Source organism: Helianthus annuus, chromosome 12 (genome assembly GCF_002127325.2).
Source record: "Helianthus annuus cultivar XRQ/B chromosome 12, HanXRQr2.0-SUNRISE, whole genome shotgun sequence".
Classification (NCBI taxonomy): Eukaryota; Viridiplantae; Streptophyta; class Magnoliopsida; order Asterales; family Asteraceae; genus Helianthus; species Helianthus annuus.
Window position 1 is genome coordinate 2,915,853 of NC_035444.2, and position 12,885 is coordinate 2,928,737.

Consider the following 12,885-nt stretch of genomic DNA (forward strand, 5'->3'; position numbering starts at 1 on the left):
GTGGTTGAGGCGAGCGGTTTTGCTTCTACCCATTTTGTGAAGTAATCGACCGCTACTATAATAAATTTGACCGCACCCGGAGCGTCAGGGAAGGGTCCCACAATGTCAATTGCCCATTTCTGAAAGGGCCATGCGGTTGTGACAGGGACTAAGTTGTTCTTTGGCCGCAAGGTTTTTGGAGCATGACGTTGACAGTCAATGCATTTGCGCAACTCTTTGACGGCGTCCAGGTGCATGCCGGGCCAGTAATACCCGGCATTCATGATTTTGGCCACTACCATGCGCGGTCCAGCATGTATGCCACATATGCCCTCGTGTATCTCTCGGATGAGGTATGTGGCATCCTGCGGGTTGACGCATCGCAGGAGTGGCCCGAGGTATGACTTTCGATATAAGATACCGTCTCCCATTTGATAGTGGCACGCTTTGTGTTGCAACTTGCGTGCCTCTGACTTGATTTCGGGAGTCACACCTGATTGTAGATATGCGATAATAGGTGTCATCCATGATGTTGTACCGTATTGAATGACATTGACTTGGCGTAGGGGTACCGAGGGATTTTGCAGAATTTCGATGCGTATCTCCTTTGCCAAGTGTTGGAAGCTGGTAGATGCAAGTTTTGATAATGCATCTGCGGACTTGTTTTCGCTTCGATTAATATGGCGGATATTGAACGAAGCGAATTTGGATATTAGTTGCAGGGCTTGCTCGAGGTAGAGGATCATGATATCCCCTTTTGCGGCATAGTCGCCGCGTATTTGGCCCGCAACTAACAAAGAGTCGACGTGTGCTTCCAGATGTTGCACGCCGATTTTGACTGCTAAACGTAGCCCCGCTAACAGGGCCTCATATTCTGTCTCGTTGTTTGTGCTTTTGAAATCGAGGCGGATTGCATATGTAAGCTCTTGGCCGTCAGGGCTGACGAGTCGCAGACCTGCGCCCGCACCTTCCTCGTTGGAGGCACCATCGGTAAATAGTGCCCATGTTTCTGAGGAGGATGGCGTTGGTGCAGGAGTTTGTGATTTTTCGCATTCTTGGATGCGATTCACCGGTACTTCGGCGGCGAAATCAGCTAAGATCTGGCCTTTAATCGCGGGGCGCGGTTTATAGTGTATCGTGTGCGCGCCTAGCTCGATTGCCCATTTTGCTAATCTCCCAGAGATGTCAGGTTTGGATAGGATCGGGCCGATCCTGTAATTGGTTAGCACTGTGATGACGTGGTTTACGAAGTAGCGTCGTAACCGTCTTGAAGCGTGCACTAATGCTAGCACCAACTTCTCCATTATTGAGTATCTCGTCTCTGGGTCGTTGAGCATCTTGCTGATGTAATAGATGAGTGTTTGAACCCCCTCTCGCTCCACTATCAATACCGCACCCACCGCGTTGTCCGCGGCGGATAGGTATAATATGAGTGGCTCATCCTTGCGTGGTGCGGTTAGAGTTGGGAGTTGTATCAAACACTCCTTCATTTCCCGGAAGGCCTGCTCAGCCTCTGCGGTCCACTGGAATTGTTCTTTCTTTGAACAGCTCCGCAGGGTCTTGATGAAAGGATAAGACTTAGCTGCATGGTTGGCTAAGAATCTGTTGAGTGCCGCTAGCCTGCCGGCTAGCCGTTGCATATCTTTCATCGATGAAGGCGATGGCATGCGCTCGATCGCCTGGACTTTCTCCGGGTTTACCTTGAATCCATCTTTAGTCACGATGAACCCAAGGAATTTGCCTTCTTCCATTCCAAATGAGCATTTCCCTGGATTGAGCTTTATGTTAACGCTGCGCAGAGTTTGGAATGTTCTTTCAATATCTGTGAGCATGGTATCCTCTTCCATGCTCATGACGACCAGGTCGTCCATGTAGATTTCGACACTTTTGCTTATTTGCCCGTGGAAAGTGTCGTTCATCAACTTTTGATAGGTTGAGCCTGCGTTGCGCAACCCAAACGACATCTTTGTATAACAGTAATTTCCGGTGGGAGTCCGGAATGCCGTTTTGTCTTCATCCTCGATTGCCATTTGTACTTGGTGGTACCCTTTGTAGCAATCGAGGAAACACTTCCACCTGAATGGTGCGAGATTATCGACTTTTTCGTCGATTTCTGGAAGCGCGTAACAATCCTTGGGGCAGGCTTTGTTAAGGTCTTTGTAATCGACGCACATGCGCCAGCCCCCGGACGGTTTTTCTACCATGACTGGGTTGGATAACCAAGTCTGGTATTTAACTTCCCGCAGGATGCCTGCGGAGAGCAGTTCTTCGATCTGCTCTTGCATCGCCTGATTTTTAGCGGACCCAAGGTGGCGTTGGCCTTGGATCACTGGCTTAATACCTGGCAAGGTATTCAAGTGATGTTGCGCGATATCACGTGGGACCCCGGTCATGTCCGCGGGTGTCCATGCGAAGATGTCTTGGTTCCTGAAGAGAAGCTGCTTCAGGTGCGCTTTGGTGGTCGGGGATAAGGCGTGACCCAATGTGACCTTTTGTTCTGGGTATCTCGCGTTGAGAACCCATTTTTCTGGTTGGTCGTTGGGAGTGGGCCTTGCGACCTTGGTCGGACGTACTTCGTCCGACATCATGACGTCCCTGCGGGCATAGATTATTGCGACCCCCGATTCGGTTGGGAAACCAACCGCAGAGTGGGGGACGGATGTAATCATATTGAAATCTCCTTGGGATTCTCTCCCGAGGAGTACGTCATATCTAGAGGTGTGAGGTAAAACCATGAAGTTCACCTCTTCTGTCCTTGTGCGATTTCCGTTGTAAAGACGCACAGGAAAAGTAATTTGGCCCAGGGGAAAGACAGTTTCCCCTGCGAACCCAGCCAATGGGTAATCTACTGCTTACAACCGATCTTTGTCCTCCTGGTCGAACTGGTTGAAGCATTGTTCGTAGATTATATCAGAAGTACTGCCCGGGTCAATAAATAGACGCTCGGTGCAGTAGTGTGCCAGTTGGCCTGAAATAACGACGGCGCGCCTATCGCGCGGCCCGCCTCGGACTTTTGGAAAGACGACTTGCTCGTCTTTCCAGTCATTGTCCGGCCTTTTCGCCGCTTTGCGCGGCCTGCCTTTGCCTCCGTGGATCATGTGGGTGGAAGCCACGTACATGGTTCTCTTCCCGGAGGAGGTACCTTCGCCATGAGGGGTGATGCGCTTGGTGGGTTTTTGCCCACCTAGCAAAAGGTGTTGCAGTTTCCCCTCCTTTAAGGCCCGCTCGATCTCCAGCCGGAGACTGATGCAGTTGTTGGTGGTGTGGCCCGAGTCCTTGTGGTACTCACAGTAGAGTGTGAGGTCCTGATTTTTCTTGGACTTCATTGGTTGGGCCGGTCGCAAGAACTGTGGGTCCGCAAGAAGGACCTCACTTGGCGACATGGTGATCTCGGTCCAGTTGCGATCCCGAGAATCTTTTTTTGACGCCCGATTGTCTCGGGCGGGGTTGTGGTTCCTTGGGTCGAACGTGTTGGTTCGTGGGAAATATGGTTTGGAAATGTTGTCACGATTTCCCGCGTCCCTGTTGCGTTTATTATTACGCTTGGACCCTTGGTGGGAGGTTTCGGCTTGGGGCTGTGCCTTCGCCAGATGCGGTTCAAGAGACCGCTGCGTCTGGGCGTATGTCTTGACCGCGGTCATGACATCTTCCCATTTTTTAGGCAAGCCTTCCTTGCCTGAGATGGTCATGACCATCTGCTTGTCCCGGACGGCCTTGATGAAGTGGTTCCGTGCCATTTGGTCTGCCACGTCACCTATCTCCAGGCACTCTTTGTTGTAACGGACGACGAATGCTTCGATAGATTCGTCGTCCCTTCGCCAGATATTCATGACGTCCATCGAATCGCGTTCGTGGCGTCGTTGTTGGCCGAAATGGGCGAGGAACTTGGTACGCAAGTCCTCGAATGACTCCAGTGATCCCACTGGCAAAGAATCGAACCATGCCCTGGCCAGGCCCGTGAGGGTTTGGGGGAAAAAAATACACCACGTGGGTTCATACCACTGGCCGTTGCACCCTGCGCCCATGAAGACGTTCATGTGGTCGTCCGGGTCAGTCGAACCACTGTATTTCCCGATGCCGAACGGGAATTTTGTAGTTGTGACCCGGGCGTGGGCAATCCGCGGGGCGAACTTGGAATTTTCGGCCGCTGCCTTTGGCCTGTATGGTTCATTAGCAGGGCGCTTGGCCGTCCTGAGGTGTGTGTTGCGGGGGTGACTGGGAGGAACATAGTTGCGCCCTCCCGGTCTGCTGCTGGTGTCGTGCGAATCCCCGCGGTAGGTACAGTCGTCAGGGTCGGTATGACCGTACCCTTCGGTGTATGGTTGTGGGCCCAGCCTGCTCTGAATACCTGGGCCGTGTCGGGAGGTAGACCGCCGCCTGTCCTCGCCATAAGGACCAAGGCGGGTATGCACTGGTCCTCTGGTGTGGGACCCATACGAGGAATCGTCCTCGTGGAGTGTGCGGACCGAACAGTAAGACGATCCGCGGTCTTCACGTCGGCTTCTTGAAGCCGGACGTGAATGTACCCTGCCGTCGTATTGTAAAATACGGTCAGCAGGAGTGTGCGGTGCTGGGGTAGGCCCAGCTTGTATATGCGCTTCCGCACAAACGTGGTTGTATGTTGTTGTCAGCAGGGCTGCCTGCTGATCATACCAGGTATGAACGTCCATGCCTGGTGGGATCGCAGGTGCGAACTGTGATAAGTCATGCCCAAACGTAAAGGAGGGACCCCTTTGTGTGGACGTGCCAATGTGTCCGGGTTGGGAGGTCGAGGGATTGACCCCTATCGGATGTGGGATTGGGGGATTTTGGTTATCCGCAGTGTTGTTTTGGTGATCAGTCATGATCTTGAGAGAGGAAAAGGATAGATGAAAAAATGCTAAGAGTAGCGGTGGGCGCCAATGATGAAACAATGGTTAACCGGGCAGGGTTAACACACTGGTCTCGTCAAGAAGGGTTAATCCCTTCCTCTCGAGGATAGCTGGCTGGATCACCGATGGTTGATCTCCTGCACAAGGAAACAAGCCGTGACTCGTAACAAGGAGGATGGGGTGGGGGGTGCTCCTTGTTACCACTCTCCGGCGTGAGAATCAGTAGTTTGCTTGGGAAGCAAAGTAAGATAGTAGTAGTAGTGAGAGAGTTGTGAAGAGATACCTCAAACCTGGTTTGGGGTTGGTATTTATAGCCGAGGAGTGAAGGAGGAGGATGATGGATGGACTGATGACGTGCTGCACCTTTGCAGGTGTGTCAGGCTTGTCGGTTGTGGAGGTTACGCCACGTCAGTCCATTGCTTACGTAGCTCTGACAGGTAATTGCCATTGGTGCCACTTGCACTGTGGTGTCAGTCCCACTTGTTGAGTGCATAGGATGCGGTGCAAGCCGCATCGCTGCATGCGGTAACGTCTGAGGTTACCGCGTCTCCTACTTGTGACCAAGAAATACGCGAGATGCGGTGCTGGCCGCATCGTCGTCCGCAGAGACTATTTGCCTGCATCCCTTGTCGTAACGAAAATGCCCATATGGTGCGGTGCCAGCCGCACCGTTATGTTCATCTTCCTCTATGCCTAAGGTAAGGCTTCCTTGTATTGATAGAAGTGTTCATTGGACGCGGTGCGAGGCCGCATCGCTCTGAATACTTTCGTTTTCATACACCAGATGTGATGCTATGTCGCATCACTCTACCGTTCTCATGTTCCATGTAAGTCCTCCTTCGTTACTAGATAGATTGGATTCAACCCTTGTGCCGACGCGTTCTCGCATGGGCACAAGTAGGTTGTTAGCTGGTGGGGGTTTTGATAAGGGTAATGGTCACTCGCGGTCGATGCTGACGCGAGATCTGGGACCATACCCCTTCATCACCGTAACCTGCAGTATCATTATTCTGAATCGGAGCTTGTGCATCTCGTTATTAATTCTAGAAGTTCATTGAAAAATCATTAATAAATGCATATCTGATTGTAAGCAGTAGTGAGATGTGAGGTGAGATGTGAGGCTGGTGGTCAAACTGCTCATTTTTTCTCACGCACCCACCACAGGGTTAGCACCATTGTTCTCAAGCTTGATCGTCGTCGTTAATCTCGTGGTTTGCTGAATGGAATTCCAATCACAGATTTGGGGGTTTTCTTGGAGAAGATGATGGGAATTTAGGGGTTCTGTGGTGTAAATGAGTATCAACTTGTCTTTAATATGTGTCAGTAAAAGGGGGAGGGGAAATTACCATATTAGCCATCATGTGCCTGTCATGTGAGTAATAATTAACCAGAGTTTGGGGTTTGGTTAGACTCAGGGGCCAAAATAGTTAGTTATAGAGACCATAGGGGCACATATGTTAAAAAATCTTATTTTAGGCTAATATAGTAAAAGTGATATAATCACAGGGCCAAAAACGTAATTTACTCATTGTTTATTTCAAAAATATATATATTTTTTAAATTGCTACAAATTTACGACCGTTTTTGTTACAAGTTTTTTTAACATTATGCTACTTAGAGCATTCACATTCTATCCATCAAAATATGTGAGCGGGTGTTTTTATATTATAAAGGGTATAAAAAGTGGTTGTGAGTGGAGGAGAGAGAAAATGTTACTGTTTATCTGTATATTTGAGGGGACACTGTTCACCCACTATAATTTTTTAATATATATTGAAAGTGGTTGTGAGTGAAGGAGAGAGAAAAATGTAATGATAATATTATTTAATTGAAAAGGAGAGAGAAAAAGTATTTGTTTTTAGTGAAAATCTATTGATATAGGAGTTGTTTTTTAGTAGAATGTATGTATAATTTGATGGATTAGATGTGAATGCTCTTAGTTATTTGTGCTTGATCCGTCATCATTTATTTATTTTAAAAAAATAATATTTGTGACCACTATAATCAGTCGCTTATTTATGTCGCTACTCGCTAGTATCTTGTAGTAGTAGATTATTCATTTTTATTATTTCTAAGATACGAATCTTCTTTTGTTGACATATGATTAAACCAAACGTGATCAAGGTTAACGAAATAATATCAACCACAAAATTACGATACTAGGTTTAGATTCAAAGTTTTAGTCGAAGTAGGTTAGGTTCATTAGTGAACAACCCTCTTGATTGTGAACACTAGAGAACTAATAATAGCCCTTGATTATCAATACATAAGTGTAAATCAATGGTCATGATTTGATGATGAAAATACACTAGTGTATTTTACGATTTGATGATGTAAATCAATAGTCAGGATTTGTTCACTCGGTTCACAAATACACTAGTGTTCACTCTAGGACCCCACCCAGTCGAACTAACCATGAAATGGATAACTTAAGTAGAAGCGAACAATGAAAATCGATAATTCCGAGGAGATGAACGGAACCATGAAAGTAGATACATAATTGCAACCTCTAAAACACAAGATAAAGTCATTACAGATTTGGTACAAAAGTTTCACATTTTATGTAAAATAACAGTTTACACTTGCACAAAAAAGTGTGAAGTTTGAATCTTGAACTTTAACAATAATAAACAGAAGTTATATATAAATAACTGATATCATAACTATGGGGGTGTATAACATATAAATTTGACTTGAAATAATGGAGGTAGTTGAAATAGTTACCACATGCAAATCCAAATCAAAATAATTCCAATTTTAATATGATCAAAAGTAGGAAACAACTCAACAAGTACTAAGGTAGGTTTTATCTCATTCACATTTTTAAAAAAGACAAAACATCCCACGTATGTTTAACCGAGGGAGGTTTATATGGGTATCAAAAGACAATCATGACTTTTTTTCTTTCTATAGCATCCACCAACGTTTATCAATGTATTCAAGTAGAACTTTAAACTAATAATTCCATGTATAAATCATGTTTATATCAAGGTTTAGATACATTGAATTCAGATAAGTTAATCATACTCGAAAAAAAAAATTTAACTCGAAGATAAGTCAATTTTAAAAATTAAACTCGAACAGAAACACATGTCGTATTCAGGTGTGTGGAAGTATATAAAACGAGTTGAGCCTTGACATGACTATGCACACGAGGAGACCTAAGATCAAGTGAGTGGGAGACACCATTTAACTTTAAAGTTTCAGTTTTACACGTTATAATGTGTATTTTTATCTGATCTATTTTCGACCATCAGTTGTGAAAATTCATGAATAGTGTGTGCTCAATTTTATGCACTCATTCTCTTTTTTGGTCATCTTTGTCCTTGTTAACAACTGGTAAATCCAAAATACAACAAACGTCTAATGTGCATGCTTTAACATAAACTTTGAAGGTGCACTTTAGTTACAACTATACATATACTTGTTACTAAATATTTATGCAAATATCAAATCGTATTTTCATATTCATGAAAAACGAGTTGGTTGTACAAGGATTGAAAACGACTAAGATTTGGTAGTACGGAGAAGGATACAAGGGATTGAAAAGAGGAAGGTAGGAATCTGAGCCTCTAATACCATATAGAATAATTAAAACCCCTTAAGATATTGTGTGTTATTATCAACTATTTATAAGAATATGATAATTACAAAGAAAATCTAATCTAGTCGTATTATTTTTAATTATGATTATAATATAACAATAAAACCTATAAATGAGTTTCCTATAAAAGTGACTTTTTTCCTAAGAAGTGTGGGAAGACATAAAATTAACATGTGGACATCATATTTTGGGCTTAGACATGATGTTTTGGGTTCTTTTTGCAAGAAAAACACTAAACATGACAATTTAAAACACAATACAATGTGTTATATGCATGAAATTTATTAACACTTAAAACACACTACTTAACGTTTTTGGAATGATGTTTTAAGTTTTAAGCTTAGAATTCATTGCATTGTGTTTTAAATTGTTATGTTTAGTATTTTTCTTGACAAAACAACTCAAAATATCATGTCTAAGTCCAAAATATGATGCCCACAGGGCCGTTCCTACGTTTTTGGAGATCCTAAGCGAACTATGAAGTAGGGGCCCTAATTTCGCCGATAAACTCTCCTCCAATCCCAACGCAATGAGTGATGGCCCTTACTTTTTTCGTCTAGTGATAGCCGATAGCCTAGAAATTGAAAGCAGGTTGCGATGGGAAGTGAGAGCGATGATTGCGGCTGTATTTATGGGCATTAGACCGCTAAATATTGATGATTAGGTTGATGGTCGTTGTGTTGTAATAGTTTGAAATCAAGGCGAAATGAGTTTTGAAACTTGACCTTTGTTTGCTAAATAATATTTATTTTGAACCCCTTGAATGAAAAATCAGTTTAGTTTTGAAATAAACGTATTTATTTGGGCCTAATACATACATATAGTATATATAAAAACTTTCTAAAAATTTGGAGGCCCTTACTTTTTGGTGACCCTAGGCCCGTGCCTAGGTTGCCAAGCCTATGGAGCCGGCCCTGGATGCCCACATATCAATTTCCATGTCTTCTCATATTTCTCATGAAATATGTCCTTTTTTACAGGAACCTAAACCATCTCTAATATACCGAATACGTTTTTAACATGTTATGCATGATCATTTTGAGTGAATACATGTCACACCATGAGGAACGTTTATAAAACATGATTTTGTAGAATTTTACACAATATGATTTTGTAAAACAACATCGTACACCGTTTTACAAATTAGGTATCATGTCATTCATATCAAATCAATTGTCTCATACCTTAATATTGAACATCTAAATACTTACAATATTCTAGTCACGTTGAAGGGAATATTCCGATAACAATCTAAGTAAAGTAGTTTGAGAACCTAAAAACGTGAGTCCTGAATATTAGGCGAAGGAGGGTAACCATCAAAACAAAGGGAAAAAGGTAAAGGATATGTCGAGAATGAAATGTCTATCTCCAAGACCAAACCCAAATAAAGTCGCAATGTGATTCGTTATTGAAAACAATATTAAATTTCATATTTGGAAGAGTTTATATGAATAAGTCATTGTGATAGAGCTATTCCTTGGTCTTTTTTTGTTTTTAGTAGGTGAAATGCCAAAGCGTATGAAGTTGCGTCGGTCCGATTATCAATATAAAATCAATAAACAGTTAAGTCGTAATAAAATTGAGAGTTCACAAATACTAAAGCGTATTAAAAAAAAAGTCAAAAACACATCATACCTAACCGGACTCGATCCTGACGAAAATTTATGTCGAAATGTAGGATAACTTGTTCTGAATAAATTTTTACCAAAATGCAAATAGGCATGAAACAATCTCATAACAGATTAAAAGAGTATTATATTTTAAAAGATATGAGAAAACAAAATATTGTGAAATTAACTCTAAATATTAGAATGCTAAAATTACTAAAGTGAGTAAAGAAACCAATAACAAATTAAAAAAGTATTATATTTTAAAGATATGAGAAAAACAAAATATTGTGAAATTAACTCTAAATATAGAATGCCAAAATTATTAAAGTGAGTAGAGAAACCATATAATGTAATAATGATGTAAGATATTTAATAATACAAGAGCATGTGTATGCTTTAAAACAAACTAGGTGTATACTCGTGTGAATACACGGATTTGTTCTAATAACAATCGGAATCAAATACTAAAAAACATATTATAATATATTATTTAAATTCTTTGTGTTTAGTTATATATCTTTATAAAACAATGTTAAACAAATGATCCGTCATAAATTTTGCTTAGTTCGGTCTCGTTTCTCGCCCTATAGTCCTTAATTAGCTTGACATGATCTTCATTCTCACGGCTCTCTTTCTTATGGTCAATAGAAGATATGATCCTCCATGATGCCCTCTTGAATCAATATGTCCTGATTTCTCGATAGAAGTAAACGACGGGCTGCTATTACTTGCTTTAAATTTCGGCAGTAGACCAGAAGCGGAATTGCGGTGACTTTCTTAGATATAGAACTGAAATGTAAATCAAATAATGATGTCATTCTACATTAACAATATGCAAGATTAGGGCTAAAATTTACTCATAATGGCATCGATGAGTATATACAAATGCTTGCTCAATGTTAAAAAAGAAAAAGAAAAATACCTTTTTTCACATATAATGTGAAACCGCTTAGTTGATCAAAAGTAATTGAAACTTTAAAAATAACTAAAATAGCAAACTGACCATAATATACATTCTCCAAACTGAATTATTGTAAACACCTGAAACCATCCAGTTGATGAGGTTTTAAAGCCACTCTTTAAGCCATGAAATGATATATCTATCTGACGGTCCCCATGTTTAGCCCACAAGCTCTGAATTGAAACAATTTTGAGTATAAACGACCCAATATACATTAGGGAAATCAAGCAAAGAGAAAGAACCACTGCTTCCCACTGTTTCATACATCAAATTCCATTTTCAGCAAAAAAAAATGAGCAACCCACTAACCCTTTATAATATGCAGATAATGAAAACTACATAAGTTGATGAAAACCATCAACTGCGCGCATTTTGTATACAAGAAATATAGTGACATTATCTTAGTTGCCCCTTAGTTGACCCAAAGCATTTTTTGACTGTTCTCTTGTTACAAGCACTTAGTCTCTTATTTTAGATATCAGATAAAATAACTCATCAAATTCATGAATTTTCAACAACCTCATCAAGTACCAAACTTATGATTTAGAGAACAAAAGAGAAATATTGAACTGGTACCTGAGAAAGACGGACTCTGGCCGTAGTTGTTTGAATCTAAGCAGCCGTGGGGCCTGCTTCACGATTAACAAAGTTAGAATGCTTGTACTCCAATTACCGGAAATAGTGGCAGAATAAAGAAGGATAATTGAACCTAATGCTCGGACCATCGGTTCCCCTTCAACAATAAGATTAACAAAGTTAGAATGCTTGTACTCCAATTACTATGTAGGTCCCAGTTGACGTGGAAGCAACCATAACGGAGGATACTCAATGGGCTTTAATGCTCGGACCATCGGTTCCCTTTCAACAATCACTTGAGGTAAGCCTACAACAGGAACTTTATCTTATGAAAGTCAACCCAAGTTTATAATGTCGATGATACAATCAGTAGTTTGAAAAATTTAAGCATGTAATTGAGCATTCTTGTCAAACAGAAAAATGGTTCTTAAAGTTAACCAATATCCAACAACTCAACAAAAACTTACATTGGTTAAACCAAATAAATGAGCAGAAGCTACTACATCAGGAAGAATAACGATAAGTCCCTCATTTGAGTCACTTCTAGCCAAAGCAATTCCAATATCATATTCCAAACATAAACCTAGGAACGTAAATCCTAACCAACAATTAATCATGAAATTCTTTAATAAAAAAGGGACGGTTATTAGAGATAAAGGAAGTAAATCAGTTCGGTAAATAGAATATTATAAAACCTCAAAGCAAGAAATCCCAAGTGTGGTTTTCGAAAAACATATATTAATAAACTTCATGAAGGCACTATGCAAGAACATATCCAAATCATATAAAAGATTCGAAAAAAACGGGTTCATGTAAAACTCACAAGACACTTCACTGTTCTTTAACATTAACTTCAGTCTCTACTTCATTATTTTTTATAAGCGGTTCAAGATTTCTAACCAATACCATGTGACTAAACCGTTCCTTGTCATCTTCTTTACCCATTGGCAGAAATAAATTAGACTTTAGGGATAAACTTGATGTCATCTTTGCCCCAACGTCACTGTCATCGAAAGTAGAAATATTCTTAACAAAACAAACAGAAAATTTTAACGAAACAACACGTCATAGAAAGTAGAAAATTTTATATAAAACCAAAACAACTATGTAGAAATATTCTTAACGAAACAAACATAAAATTTTCCTTTGTACCCACCTCCCGGTCAACTTCCACTGCTTGTACTGCATCAAAACTAATATCAGATAACTCAATCTTTATTAAATAAACCTGTAGCATGTTTGGGTTCCAAAATTATAATTAGGTCCATTGACGTCTTCATTAAA

General features: G+C 41.3%; 1 long non-coding RNA gene across 1 annotated transcript; it reads right to left on the minus strand.

The window, feature by feature from the left end:
• Window positions 1-10,683: 10,683 nt before the first annotated feature.
• LOC118484756 lies at window positions 10,684-11,657 on the minus strand. Its single transcript, XR_004874352.1, has 3 exons — window positions 11,602-11,657; window positions 11,068-11,279; window positions 10,684-10,853 (listed from the first exon to the last, which is right to left on the minus strand). It is a non-coding gene; the product is annotated as an uncharacterized LOC118484756 (long non-coding RNA).
• Window positions 11,658-12,885: the final 1,228 nt, after the last annotated feature.